The following is a 13,869-nucleotide window of genomic DNA, read 5'->3' on the forward strand; positions in this document are numbered from 1 at the left end:
TCGTGAATCTCGGATAAGTCCGAAAGGTCACGGGTCCCTTAGCGGACCGTGGTCGCCAATATTTCAACGGTGTGAGGTAGGGTCCATGAAATGAGAGCGAGAGATGAACCTTCAGAGTTTAGGCTTTATTCCATTTGATTGGAGCCGCTTCTACGGGCACACCGGGGAATACAGGTTCAGCAGCCCAACTGGCTAACCTATCCCGGAACAGTGTTCATGAAGCGCCCGGTACGACAAAGCAAGTATGAACCAATGGTGGAGGAGGTCGAACTCATCGACGCTAATCCAGAGTATGCTCATGTCAGGCTCCCGGATGGCAGGGAGACCACTGTGTCGGTTCGCCATCTGGCTCCCTCAGGTACTCCTCCCGCCGGTACACCACCTTCTGGCACTCCTCCTTCTGACATTTCCCCCCCAGGAACTCCGCCAGGCGACGGGGCTGCCGCGTTCCACCCGAGAGCGATCGAGGAGTCATCCCCGGCACAAGTCGAGGCTCACCAAGAGGATCGGGAGTCTCCCTCAAGTGAAACTGCCGTTTACTCCCGGAGAGGTCGACGAATAAGGCCCCCTCGACGACTCAATCTGTAAAGGGGATTATCGGCATTCTCGCTGCTCATGCTCCTATATGCCCATTATATCATATATCGATGCTCATTTCCATGCTCCTACAACTCAAAATAATCACTGCTTGGCATGTATGCTTCTGTAGATCTATTAGTCCGCGTTGCTTGAAATGTATACTCCTATAGTGCTAAAGCAATCATGGTGTGTAAGATGGGCCCCTAGTTACATTTTAAAGGTGGGGAGAATGTGGTGAATTGCTGTCAGATTGCTGCTGAGCCGTATCCATCGCTCGAGCCTGATCGACTACCTTGTCAAGAGTGGGTTGCGCTTTCTCTAGTAAGCGTTGCCGTATGTGGGCTGATCTGAGTCCTTGGATGAATGCCTCCCGTGTGGCTTCCTTTCGGTGTTCCTCGGCGCTTACCGCCCGGAAGCTGCCGTCTTTTCCCAGCTGATTCAGAGCTTGCAGGAACTGATCGATTGTCTCCCCGGCTGCTTGCTTGCGTGTGTTGAGAAGATGTCGTATGTATACCTCGTTCTTGGGCTTCACGTAGAGCGCTTGCAGCACCTCGATCGCTGCTTCGTAAGTGTCGCACTCCGAGAAGAGCCTGTACACGCTGGGCGAGACATGATTCACGAGGGCGGCAAATTTGTCGGCTCCCTCCTCGATGATGGTCAGATAGTGTGAGAAGGAGCAGAACCAATGCGACCATTTCATTTCTGCGTCAGTCGCGTTTGGGTCTGCGTCGAACCTCTCTGGTTTGTAGATCTTGTCCATCTTTGGTTGAGAGAGCCGAGAAAATCAAATGGAATAAATTGGAATGAGAGCGAGAGATGAACCTTCAGAGTTTAGGCTTTATTCCATTTGATTGGAGCCGCTTCTACGGGCACACCGGGGAATACAGGTTCAGCTAGGAGTACATAAGCAGTAACGTATACATGTGCAGTTAATCATTGCAGACAATCCGCGTAAGCACGGAGTTCGATATAATCTCCATTCTCACCAGTCAATGAGCACCTTCAGTTAACGAGCATCAAGTGAACAGCCGATGTAAATGGCAATGCCCTGGGGACAATCACTCGTGCCGCAGAGACCTCCCCTTATACGCGAGACGCACAACATGTGATCCCGCGTCATGTCCCTCAATTCACGTCAATTCACCACAGTCCACTTGTCTAATTCCAATTTACCAAAGGCCGTAGTTATTTTATAACTTGGTTTACACAGTTCTTCAGCTAAAATGTAGGGCCGGAAGGTCGAAATATAAATATAATTTCAATTTTTAGAAATTATATATTTTTCTGATTTGTTTTCAGATGTTCCATGGAAAAGACAAGGGAAGGTGGGGGGAAAATAAATATAAATCCCGGAACAGGAGGACTGTCAATATAAAGAAAAGAAACAAGAAATACACCATTCAAAATCCATGAAGTGTCAGAATCAATAACATTATATATGTGACTTTGTCGGTAAACAAACGTATGCAGCCAATCAAAAATCAGACACTGCTCATGTGACCCTCGAATTGGCACAACCATGGCAGAAACCCGAAACGATATTGTTTAAAAATCCATCATCAAACAAAGATTCATTCATCATCCAGTATTGAATCATGCTTTTAAAACAAATATAAGCCTTTTTACAATATGGAATATAAATATAATTCATCAAGATTGCAGCTGAAGACGACTTTAATCAACCCTAAACGTGCATGGCTGCGCGTGCGCAACAGTGCTTGCACACCAGTGCGTAGTGCTGGATATGATTTAAAAAAAGGTGTCTACTAGGAGTCAACACGCTCAAAACGGTCAATCAGAGCCAGAACCAGCTCTTACTTTTCAGCGGGCATCTGATCGTACCGTCTCCCCATCCCCATGAGCACATTAAAGGCTGATGTCTCGTCCGTTGAAGGCTGAATATCAGCATCTCGCAGGGAAACTTTGACGTACTTGGCACCGAAATTTTTCAATACAAACAGTGGTGTACAACTTTCGGCGGAAACAAAATCGGTATGATCGAGAGTAGCCTGCGAATCATTCCTGCTGCTGCACTGAATTGATGCAATCGTTCATCCAGAATATTCGTCGTCAAGATGTTGCGTGATTAAATCACCAATACAGTCACTCGAATTTATACCACTGACGTACTTCTTTACAATCACTTTCGCCAAAGAAACCACAGTCAATCTGAACCACGTCCCTGACGTGCTCAGACGTCTGAGCCACTGCTCAGACGCCATGACCAAAGACTACTGCGCAGCTCTACTGCGGAGTTTGGTTTAAGGGGACTCGGCATTTTGGTGCATGCGCGCGAAATTATATTTTGAAAATAAATGCCAAAGTTTACATTTTGGGTTTTGAAACTAGTGCACCTTCGGCGGAAAATTTATAAATATAAAAGACTAAAAATGTGTTTTATATTTATATTTCACTTTTGGCAAATATACCGTCGGCGGATCTGTAAACCAAGTTATAAAATAACGAAGGCCTAAGTACCCATGCCATCTAACTACCGGGGAAGCCACACCCTCGGCCGACTTTGTCCGAACCGAGTCGCTATCACAGACTCGGATCTGGCATAACCGAGCGGAAGTTACCAAAGCCGCACCGGACCAAATGAACAATTTACGGCACGAACGGCCTCCCTAATTCTCAATACGCACCGTGCTGGGTCAATGGGAGAAACGACAGACAACGAGCTGGTACATTGAACAATTGGGGGTTTATTTATAAACAATAATCGGGGAGGGGAGCACACAAAGAGCAGAGTTACCCGAATAAAAGAAATGCAAATAATGTACAAGAAAAAGAAAACACTTAAGCAATTATAGGAAAGGACAGGGCACACACACACACACACACACACACACACACACACACACACACACACACACACACACACACACACACACACACACACACACACACACACACACACACACACACACACACACACACACACACACACACACACACACACACACACCAAAAGAAATGGACTTCAATGGTCTTTATTTGGTCCGCCCGCTGAGGAGGATAGTTCAGCTGGGGGACCGGGGCCTACGCTCGCACCTGTCCGCCTCGTGTGGTTTGTTCGAGCTTGTCCGATGGCGGGACTCGAATCCACCGCCACAACGCAGCACCAAGCACCAGGGACGAGGGAAAGAGCGTCGGACGCCAGCCAGCATGAAGGCGGACGAGAGACGACGAGCCGACCGACGATCGAGCCCAAAGCAGCTTCCTTGATCAGGCCACACCAGGCGAGGCAGACGAGCACAGCCAGACAGAACGCACCGATCACACCGCCTCTCTTGAGGTCCGAGGGATTTCTTTTCTCACCACTCACGTCCTGATTGGACGGTGGCATCGCGCAATTTGCTGGCCGTCCCTCATTGGACAGACCCACGGTAGGCGGAGGAACTCCCACCTTTCTGGGGCGGAGTCGGAGCTGAGGTGATTGTAGCTCCGCCTACCTCCTCACCGAAGGCCACGTGATAATGGCGACGGTGGAGCGAGGCGACAGTCCGCTGTTGTTGTTGTTGTCGTTGATAAAAACCTAACGAAAAAAAATAAACCCGCAGCGCACACATGAAATTCCCTCTAGACACAGGGGATGGATTCTAACTATACACATACTTATTGAAATAACTGAACTTAGGGACTGCTGTCTGTTTGTGTGCAAATGGCTTCCAGATTCGTAACAGTATTAGATCAAAATGGCGTTGTTTATTTTATGCTTAAAAATAAATCATTCGTTGTCTTGACTAAATGTTTGACATTTTAAAATAAATCATTTCAATAAAAAAAAGATAGCTCCAGCGAACTATACCGCTGAGGTTGTTTGCATTGATAAAATTCTCCCCAAGCGTACTTGACTGAATCGGGAATTGATTTTTTAATATTTTTTTTTCGTTGCCCGATTTGAATGAAACTTGATACTGCACACCGCAGGAGAATGGTGAGTAAGGTGGCCCTCAAAATTTTTGCGCTGTCGTGTACCGTTTTGGCTGTATTTCGGGAACATACATACGTACGAGATGAATAGATACGAGATGAGAGTTTTAGTGAAAAAGATGAAATGGACAATTTGATGTATCCATGGCAACCCTTGGAGAGGGGGGTTGATTTTGCAAGTATCGTGCTCTGCATGTCTTTTTCTCGTTTTTTATATTATTTTAGGGAGCAATTGAGACAGCTATCAGTTGCCTATAAACCGCCCAAATAAAAGTATGTGTCAGAAGAATGTGTTGTATGCTTGGAACAAGATCACCCGTATGGTGGGGTCATAGAAAGCACCGCCTGGAGACTTTTTTTTGGCATTCAGACCTGCTGTTTAGCTCAATTTCACTGTTTAAATTTCAATTCAGCTCTTTACATTTTGAGGTTAAGAGTTTGTAGAGCGTATCGTATTTTAGTTTTAAAACGTGAGCGGAAATTAAATGAATTAAATAAAGTTACTAACACTGCCTGGAGAAGTTCAGAGAGGCCTCCGGATTTCTCCAGGTGGTATTCGTAACTTAATTTAACTTATTTAGTTTCTGGACTTCTCCAGACATCTTCATGAGATATGCATGAGATGTAATTCAAGTTGGAACTGCCGGACTTCTCTGGCCGATGTTCATAACTTTATTTAATTTCTGGACGTATCCGGGTGGTAATTTTATTTTATTTATTTTAGTTCCAGACATCTCCGAGTCTCTCCGGGCGGTAACGCAATTGAAATCATTTATAAAATTTCCAGATTTTCCGGGCGGTGTTCGTAACTTCATTTAATTTACGTAATTTCCGCTCACGTTTTAAAACTAAAATGTGATACGCTCGACAACAGCGGACTTGAGCTTATCAGCAGTTCCGACTGCCAAAAAAAAAAAAAAAAAAAAGTCTTCGGACTTCTCCGGGAAACTCTGGGCGGTGTTTATTTTGACCCGTGTGGTGGGTACCCTGCCAGCATGTCGAAATCAACACGTCTTACTTTGAGGAAGCCACTCTTGTTTGTTGTTACACTATCATGGGTGAAACTCCTGCCATATTTTAAGGAAATCTGTATTTTTGTAAGGACCCGTATATGGCGTCCGTATGTTCATCTTCAGAAAAGTATGCTGTGATTATTGGGAATTGAGGTACTATTCCAATATACTGATTCATTCCTTAACCCATTTCATCCAGATTGGGTGTGATGCTAAAGCAACAATGCATCATGACAATGATTTTGTGAATTACTCCCATAGTAGTTTAAATGAGCTGATTTTGTAGAGGTTAGCCAGGTACAAAAGCTTGCAAGCACGTTACCGTCATTAGATGTCTGTCGGGCAGGAAAAAGTGTGTGTACGTCGGTGTTGCGTATCTGCCTTACCCCGTCGGCACATTCGTCTGTATCAGTTATCACCAGGAATGGCATTCATATTATATTAATGTACATCATGAGTGTTTGCTTACATCTTATTTCGTGATATTAATGGTGGAGTATTAATTTGTGATTGAAATGATGATGCTTGGAATGAAAATATATCGATTCAGTTTGAAGATGGAAGAAATAGTAAAAGGAGGCGGGGAAATGGAAAAATCGGGGACGCGGGGGTTTCCCCGATCGGAATGGAAGGCTGTGATGTTCATTCATCCCTCGTGGGTGATTTATAAGAGCTGTAGAAGACTGCTTGAATTATCACCGAGACGGGGCGTACTGTTTTTCCTTCTATAGAATTCTTCTTCAATTGTCTCACAAAAGGTCAAGGAGAACTTGCGTGCCATCGCGATCTGTAGCTACATCATTTTGCCTTTCATGTTAACATAATATGTAAATATTCTCAAGCTCGGGTTGATCGGGGGTTTCCCAGAACGAGGTGCAACAGGAAGAGACGAGCGGATTGTTCAGTCATGATTGGAAGAAAGGATTGACTCGGATTTTGAACGTCTCAGATGTCTTTTCGTTCCACACAAACAATCCAGCTGCTTAACATTTTGGGCATGAACGACTGCCATTTGTTGGTCTGTCAGACGCATTCCACTCAACAGAGATCTGTGACTGGTGTTGAGCTGAAAAAGCACTAACCTCATCATGGAGTTTCGCCGGTAACGATTCTTCCTCTTGATATTGGCACAATCATGTGCAAGTCAAGCTCTTCTTTGCCCTTGTGGTACCTTGCACATCTCACGTTGTCTTACATGGGTTGGTGCAGTTCGTCTGAAGAGTCTGGATTCGATTTCTTCTTGGATCCTTTATCAAAATTCCTGCTTTCGGCCGTGCCGATTCCTGGAGGGCTATTCATAAGTATCTCAGCAACCTAACATTCCCTTGAGGTATTTGAACACCTTTCAGATGTATTCTCGTCACTTATATGTTCACGAGTCTGACCGCTGGCCAACGGTGATGTAGTTCCTCCTGTTACTCATTTTGCTAAACTCGGAAGGATGACGGGCTGAGTCAACCCGCCTGGTGTTGATTGAACAGCAGGAGAGGGGCTCGAACCCAAGACGCTGATAATTTAAACCAGCCACCCCAACCATCGAGCCAACACCAGGCTCCAGCAATGAATGTCCAGGTGAAATAAAAAAATTATTCCTCAAATATCACTTTCATTTGCATAATTTTTTGTTACAATATGGACAGAATCATCCCCAAAATGCATATTTTAACATCGATTTTTAAAAAATTTCCAGGAGAGCATTCCTCCCCCCCCCCATCCCCCAAGGAAAATCTCGTTTTACCTTTTCTTCAAAAATTCTCACAAAAAAAATTAACATCAACTCACGAGGAAAATTTGGGAAAGTCGAGCAACTCCACAAAAAGGCCTCAGGCCTATCACTGACTGAGTCGAAGGAAAAGCTGAAGATTTCGGAATGTTCGAGACGGATATTCGCAACAACGATGTAAGTACAATCCACAAAGTGTTTCCAATACAGATCAACAAAAACATCGAACAAACATGCACAAAATGCGACGAAAACATCCCGAACACTCAATCTGAACTCGCCATTACGGATCATCAGATCGTCATGGCAACGGACGATGTCACGACGGATGTTTGGCTCACCTGGTGAAGTAGTTCAGGATTGTACTGTTGCTTCACTGCAGCAGACGATACAGAAAATGGTGCCTTTCGCTTTTAGGAGCCATATCTGAACACTGCGTCTGAGGATTTAACACAGAGCTGGCGACGAAACGTCGTGGCTGTTGCGGCTCAGAAAACAGCTGAATCAAAGCAAAAGACGCGCGCAATTGCCGATTGTCCAATGATATCTCGCACGACGATCACGTGACTTGGAAAATGGGCGCCTCACGTGCTCCATCCACCTTCTGAGTGCACCCGCTGAGTCCCCTTTGGGATCTGCCCCTTCAGTGCCGAACACCACCCACGGTCGAGGTCTGGCGTGTTGGCCAGTCGTGTTTGCGGATCCTGGAGCCTCTTGACACATCTTACGATTTTATGCCGGACGTTTCTTATGTTGATGTGACATTTTGATTCTGCATTGATTTGCACTTTTATTCTCTATGTGCAACCTGCGGACTGCAGATCATTCGTTCTGTCTCTCAGTCGTTCACTTTCTCAGTCATTCGATTGATACACAAGAAAACATACACAGGAGAAGGCCATTCGGCCCATCATGCCTGTGCTGCACCAAGTGCAGCGTCCATCACCCATGCATCCACACACAAGCTCCCTCCAAGTCCTGCCAATATCCCCATACTCGTCTATCCCCAAATCAACCAGGTACCCATCTAATTACCATTTAAACTATCCACCTCCTTCACCACCACTACCTTTCCAAGGAGACCATTCCATGTATTAACCACTCTCCGATTGAAAAACCCATGCTGCCTTTAAAAACTGTCCAAACTCATCTTATTTACCTTCAACCTATGGCCCCTTAGTGGGGCAACTTAGCTAAATATAGCATAACAATTGTGCATTTTGTGAGGAAAGCACCAAATTTGGCACATGAGTACCCTATCATATTATGAACAGATGTGGATATTGGGCCATCTCAAAATTTTTGATGGCAGTGGAAAATGGCTGCCACAGCCATCAGCGGCTGAATTTGAGATAGCCCAATATCCACATCTGTTCATAATATGTTCGGGTACGAGTGTGCCAAACTTGGTGCTTTCCTCACAAAATGCACAATTGTTATGCTAAGTTGCCCCACTACCTGGTCCTAATATTGTCCATTCTGAAACTGCTGAAAAACTCCATTGCCACCAATCTTGTCCACACCCTTCATTATCTTAAATCTCTCCATCAGATCCCCTCATAATCACCTTCTTTCTCATGTTTAAAGTCTTGTCTCCTTCAACTGTTCCTCCGAGCTTTGTCTAGTTAGCCCTGGAATCATTCTAATAGATCTACACTGAACCCTCTCTCTGGCAGCTTTGTCCTTCCTCAGATGACCAAAACTGGACACAATATTCCAGGAGAAGCCTTACGAAAATCTACTTTGAAGTGTTTAAACTACCTCTTTTGATTTATAATTCATCCACTTACGTATACATCTCAAAACCCTGTTGGCTTTACATATTTATACCTCGCACTGTCCTCTCTGTTTACCTTCTGTATCTATTCCCACCAAGTACACCCACAGATCATTCTCCGATGTGACACGCTCCAAGATTGCCCCTTCCGTTCTGTAATCTCTGCTTTCATTGTTCTGAAATCCATTCCCCATCACCTTACATTTCTTGATGTTGAACTGCATCTTCCAATATTTTGCTCAATCAATGAAATTATCGAGATTGTCCTGAATCTGATCACCCCACTCCCTCCTTTATACCGCACCAAGCTTTGTGTAATCCACAAAATAAGGAAGCTGATTGTTAACCACACTAGATTTTTTTTTCTGTTTTCATTTTTGCTCAAGACTCAGAAGGCATCGAGCAGGAAAGTATCCATCCGAGTGACGGCACACGCATTGATGAATCACCCTGCCTGTGAAACACCGGGATGACAGTTCATAGCTGGGTCGGGATTCGAACTCAGGTTAGACAGCTTAGAATAGAAGCGAGTGTGTGTACCTCAAGGTCATTCTGTCATCCACCAACCCTCCCCCTCCCCCTGATAGGACCGAATATGATAGCACAAGTTTGCCCTCATTTAATAACATTTGATTGTTCAGTGTTAATCACTCATTTGTACGTGCTTTCTCTCACCAATCGTTTGTTGGGTGGTCGCTTGACAACCACTATTCTCAGGTTTTCTGTTTGTCTGTCTGTTTGTATGTAATGACAGCTCTGGAGGCCAGAGGAGTCAACCGATTTTGATGAAACTTGACTGGTAGGTCCATACCAGGATCTAGTTGTATGCTTTTGAGCACCGTTGCTATGGACGCCACCGTTGCCTCGCAACGGGACTTTGAAAAAAAAACTTAAATCCGAAAAATATATTTTAATATTTTTTTTTTCTAAAATTAAAAATCGCCTTCCGCGCTTTCATGCACACTATCATCAACCTCTTTGTCAAAAAATTTCAGCCCGATCTGTCAAAAACTGTATGACTCGTATGCAATTATATAGCGACCACCCATGTCGCCTACCGGCTTGTTCTTCATTGTTGGCTGTTCCCAAGTTCATGGTTTCATCTGTATTTTGTTGGAAATGGTTTTTTTTTGTCTCTTATGTGAGACTTTTTGCAGTTCCGCTAAATATGGGTGAGTCCTGAGTAATATTGTTCCGAGAAGTCTGATTGCTGAATGCTGTGCCATGGATTGCTTATCAGACCCACATGCTAAGTTCCGTGTGTTGTCTTTCCATTCCAAATCGTAGGTTTTTTGTCTTGCCTTTTTGTCCATCACACTATATTCGTGAAAGTTGCATATTGTTTGCTATCAACTGGCAGTATGTTTGCCCTTCAGCAGCGTATATTTGCATGGCTGTGTATCTATCCATACTCTAATTAATGGACCGGTGTTTGTTTATTTGTTGCACTACTACTCCGACAGTTCTGGGTCGATTACATCCAGACTTGCGACGTAGAATCAGTATGACCCCAATTCATGGATAGAGTTTTTTTTTTTAAACAATCTTTGCCAGTGGTCTTGGGGGTAGTGGGAGATGCAAATTCTCTGTGTAAATGTGCAAATGTGTATCTTGTCTCGCCATCTCCAGTTTTTCCCTGGTATTACAAGTCTCCACCATTTCCAGTGCAGTGAGGTGTTTTGAATTCTAAGCAGAAGGTATGTTTTTGCTTCATGCATGTAATCCAGGTTATTGTTTTTGCACATACAGAGCTGTCGGTTGCCGAAACACTGCCTAAATCAAGGTATGCGGAAGAAGAACGTGTTGCATGCTTAGAACAAGATCACCCGAGGGCAGGTGCCCTGCTAATTGTTTATATATATATATATATATATATATATATATATATATATATATATATATATATATATATATATATATATATATATATATATATATATATATATATATATATATATATATATATATATATATATATATATATATATATATATATATATATATATATATATATATATATATATATACATATACATACCTGGTGTTGGCGCAGTGGTTAGGGCAGCGGCTTGGGATCCAAAAGGTCCTGAGTTCAAGCCCCGTTGGGCCACTGAATTAATACACCAGGGGGTTGACTCAGCCTGTCATCCTTCCGAGGTCGGCGAAATGAGTACCAGTATACTGGGCCGGTGTATACCCCGGTTAAAATAGGTGTACCATATCCCTGTGTCGTAAGAGGCGACCAGGGTTGCGTCAGGAAGGGCATCTGGCGTAAAACATGTGCCAAATCACTATGCGGATCATACGGATGATCCGCTGTGGCGACCCCTAACCGGAGCAGCTGAAAGAAGAAGAAGAAGATATATATATATATATATATATATATATATATCTCACAAATAATCTTATTGATTATTGCTGAAATTCACTGGAATCACTTTCCTTCTTCAATGAGGAATAATTTTTGACATGCTATAAAATGTAGCAAAGAAACAAGTAATAGTTGTGGGAATTCAACTTTCATTTACTTTTAGAAATCCCTCTTTTCAATCAACCAAACCATGATGCCATCATATCTTACCACATGCCTGCCGCATGGAAGTCTGAAAGAATGGTGCAATTTCATTTTTCTGGAGGTCGACCACTGAACGTTAAAAAAATATCAAATGAACTATTTATCACCAAAATTTCTTTCATACACTGAATATAATAAAACTCATCCCTTTTTGGTGGTGAAGGTTATGTTGTCACCCCTGGCTGTTTGTTTGTCTGTCTTTCTGTGAACAGGATATCTCAAAAAGTTTAGACAGATTCAGACGAAATTTGGTGGAGAGGTTGGGTGTGTGACAAGGACGAAATGATTCGATTTTGGTGAAGATACGAATCCAGATGCTATAATTTTACAAGTGGTTCTTCACCATTGAGAGATCGGGCTAAAACCGATAAAAACATGATATTTCCAAAGTTTGGACGTGTTATGACAAAACGAGGTAGAGGAGTTGGGTAGGTGACGAGAACAAGCCGATTCGATTTTGGTTGAGGTCCAGATTCAGATCCAGCCTCTTCGTGGGATAAAAAAACACAAAATGGTCAGCTTTGCGGAGGTATGCACTCTACCGATTGTCATTCCAGTTTTTCCAGAATTCTCGTCAACATTCGTTATTTTGCACCTCGAAGATAAATAAATCACACAAACATGCAATTGAATACACCCTCCAGATTTTTACTTTACTCGCGTTTGGAAGTGTCCATGCAACAATCTTCCATTACCAATGGATTGTGAGTCACGTTTCCTCAGTGAGTACAATGATCTTGTATGTTTACGAGTTGGCCCTCATCACCGATGGGTTAAAATGTTACTCCAGGTTCTAATCCACATTGTCGTTATCATCGATGAAGATTCGGCTGCAAAAACGTGGTCAAATATGATCTATAATTTTAATCAGCTAAATCATAACAATCACAGACTGATTATAGAGAGAGAGAGAGAGAGAGAGAGAGAGAGAGAGAGAGAGAGAGAGAGAGAGAGAGAGAGAGAGAGAGAGAGATAGAGATAGAGATAGAGATAGAGATAGAGATAGAGATAGAGATAGAGATAGAGATAGAGATAGAGATAGAGATAGAGATAGAGATAGAGATAGAGATAGAGTTCATCGTGAGATCAACAACATGGTTTCAGTGATTTGGGATTGCTTTTATGAGTTTGCTGCGTAGTTACCAACTCTGCTGCTTTTTGTATACTTGTACAACCTTCCACTCTTATCGTTGCTTATAAATGTCAGTGCGTCTCCTCCACAACTCCAAAACCATGACACCGAGCAGCATTGAAACTTTGCATGCATACAAAGAAAAATCCAAGGAAGTGCGTGACTAAAAATTTGGTGTTTGAGTGAATTAAAACACCCCTTTTCAAGATTATTAACAGTCTTATTTATTTATATCCTTTATCAGGTGTATCCAAGGTAACCACTCCATATGGGGTCTGAAGCCACCAAGTTTTTTGGCCTGCTCAACCATGCCTTGACTTGGAACAGGCCGCAACGATTTCTTAACGATAAAGTTTTTTTTTCCACTTTCCTCACTTGTATTATCCAATGCCTGTTCATAATAGCTACAAATCGCTGTATACATCACTTTTGTCAGTGCTTTCGTTTTCAAATTAGGAGCTTGTAGCGATTTCATGCATTATATGATAGGATTTTCCACGATCAACTCTCACGGACTAATTAAAGTATATCATCAAAATATAATTTCGGTTTGAGGATTAGATATCGTCCGGACAAAATAAATGTCGAAATCTGTTGTGAAATCTGATAATTTAAAGAAATAAACAAGTCTAATGTCTAAGCCAATCGACCTATTTACTTTAAGCAAGTCTTTGGTCCCTCCTCCATACATACGCAAGAAAATGTGAAATTTCCAAATCATTAAACTTATCTTTTTCTCCTATTTGGAGAATTGTATTGAGTTCACAAAAAATTTAGGAACAAGTCAAAATTAACCAGCTTCATCAAACTATATGATTTAATACATTCACTGCTTGAGCTTACGCCCTGTCCCCCAGAGGGACTGCCTAGCCAAGCCGTCTGCCAGTTCTGTGTCTATATTTTTGGAGGTTTCGCGAGGTGCTCTATCGGGAATCAACGCAGATCTGGTGAAATATGGATGCTTTAAAATAGAGTTATAACTTTTGCGTGGACCCCGAACCGATGTACCACGTGACACGTATACAGACCAGGAGGCAACATGGTGGATGTTCTGCAATGTGTATTTCATGGGTGGTTGAACTTTGCAATGTCTTCAGAGTTGTTCTGCATGAAGCAGTAACTCCTTTGTGGATA

The 13,869-nt window shown here is 42.9% G+C and overlaps 1 protein-coding gene across 3 annotated transcripts in view; it reads right to left on the reverse strand.

The window, feature by feature from the left end:
* The window catches only part of LOC147029018 (nectin-3-like), a 427,027-nt gene that overhangs the window by 234,851 nt on the left and 178,307 nt on the right, over nucleotides 1–13,869 (reverse strand). The window contains exon 1 of one of the 3 annotated variants that reach the window (XM_085876144.1): nucleotides 7,593–7,776. The exons of the other annotated variants lie outside the window; for them this stretch is intronic. The gene's annotated coding sequence lies outside the window, so the exon portion shown is untranslated. Of the gene's footprint in view, nucleotides 1–7,592; nucleotides 7,777–13,869 lie in introns of those variants that run through there. 3 annotated transcript variants of the gene reach the window in all.

The sequence above is a fragment of the Eptatretus burgeri genome, chromosome 4 (assembly GCF_056783735.1).
Source record: "Eptatretus burgeri isolate ZD-2024b chromosome 4, Ebu_testis_v1, whole genome shotgun sequence".
In the NCBI taxonomy this organism is placed as follows: domain Eukaryota; kingdom Metazoa; phylum Chordata; class Myxini; order Myxiniformes; family Myxinidae; genus Eptatretus; species Eptatretus burgeri.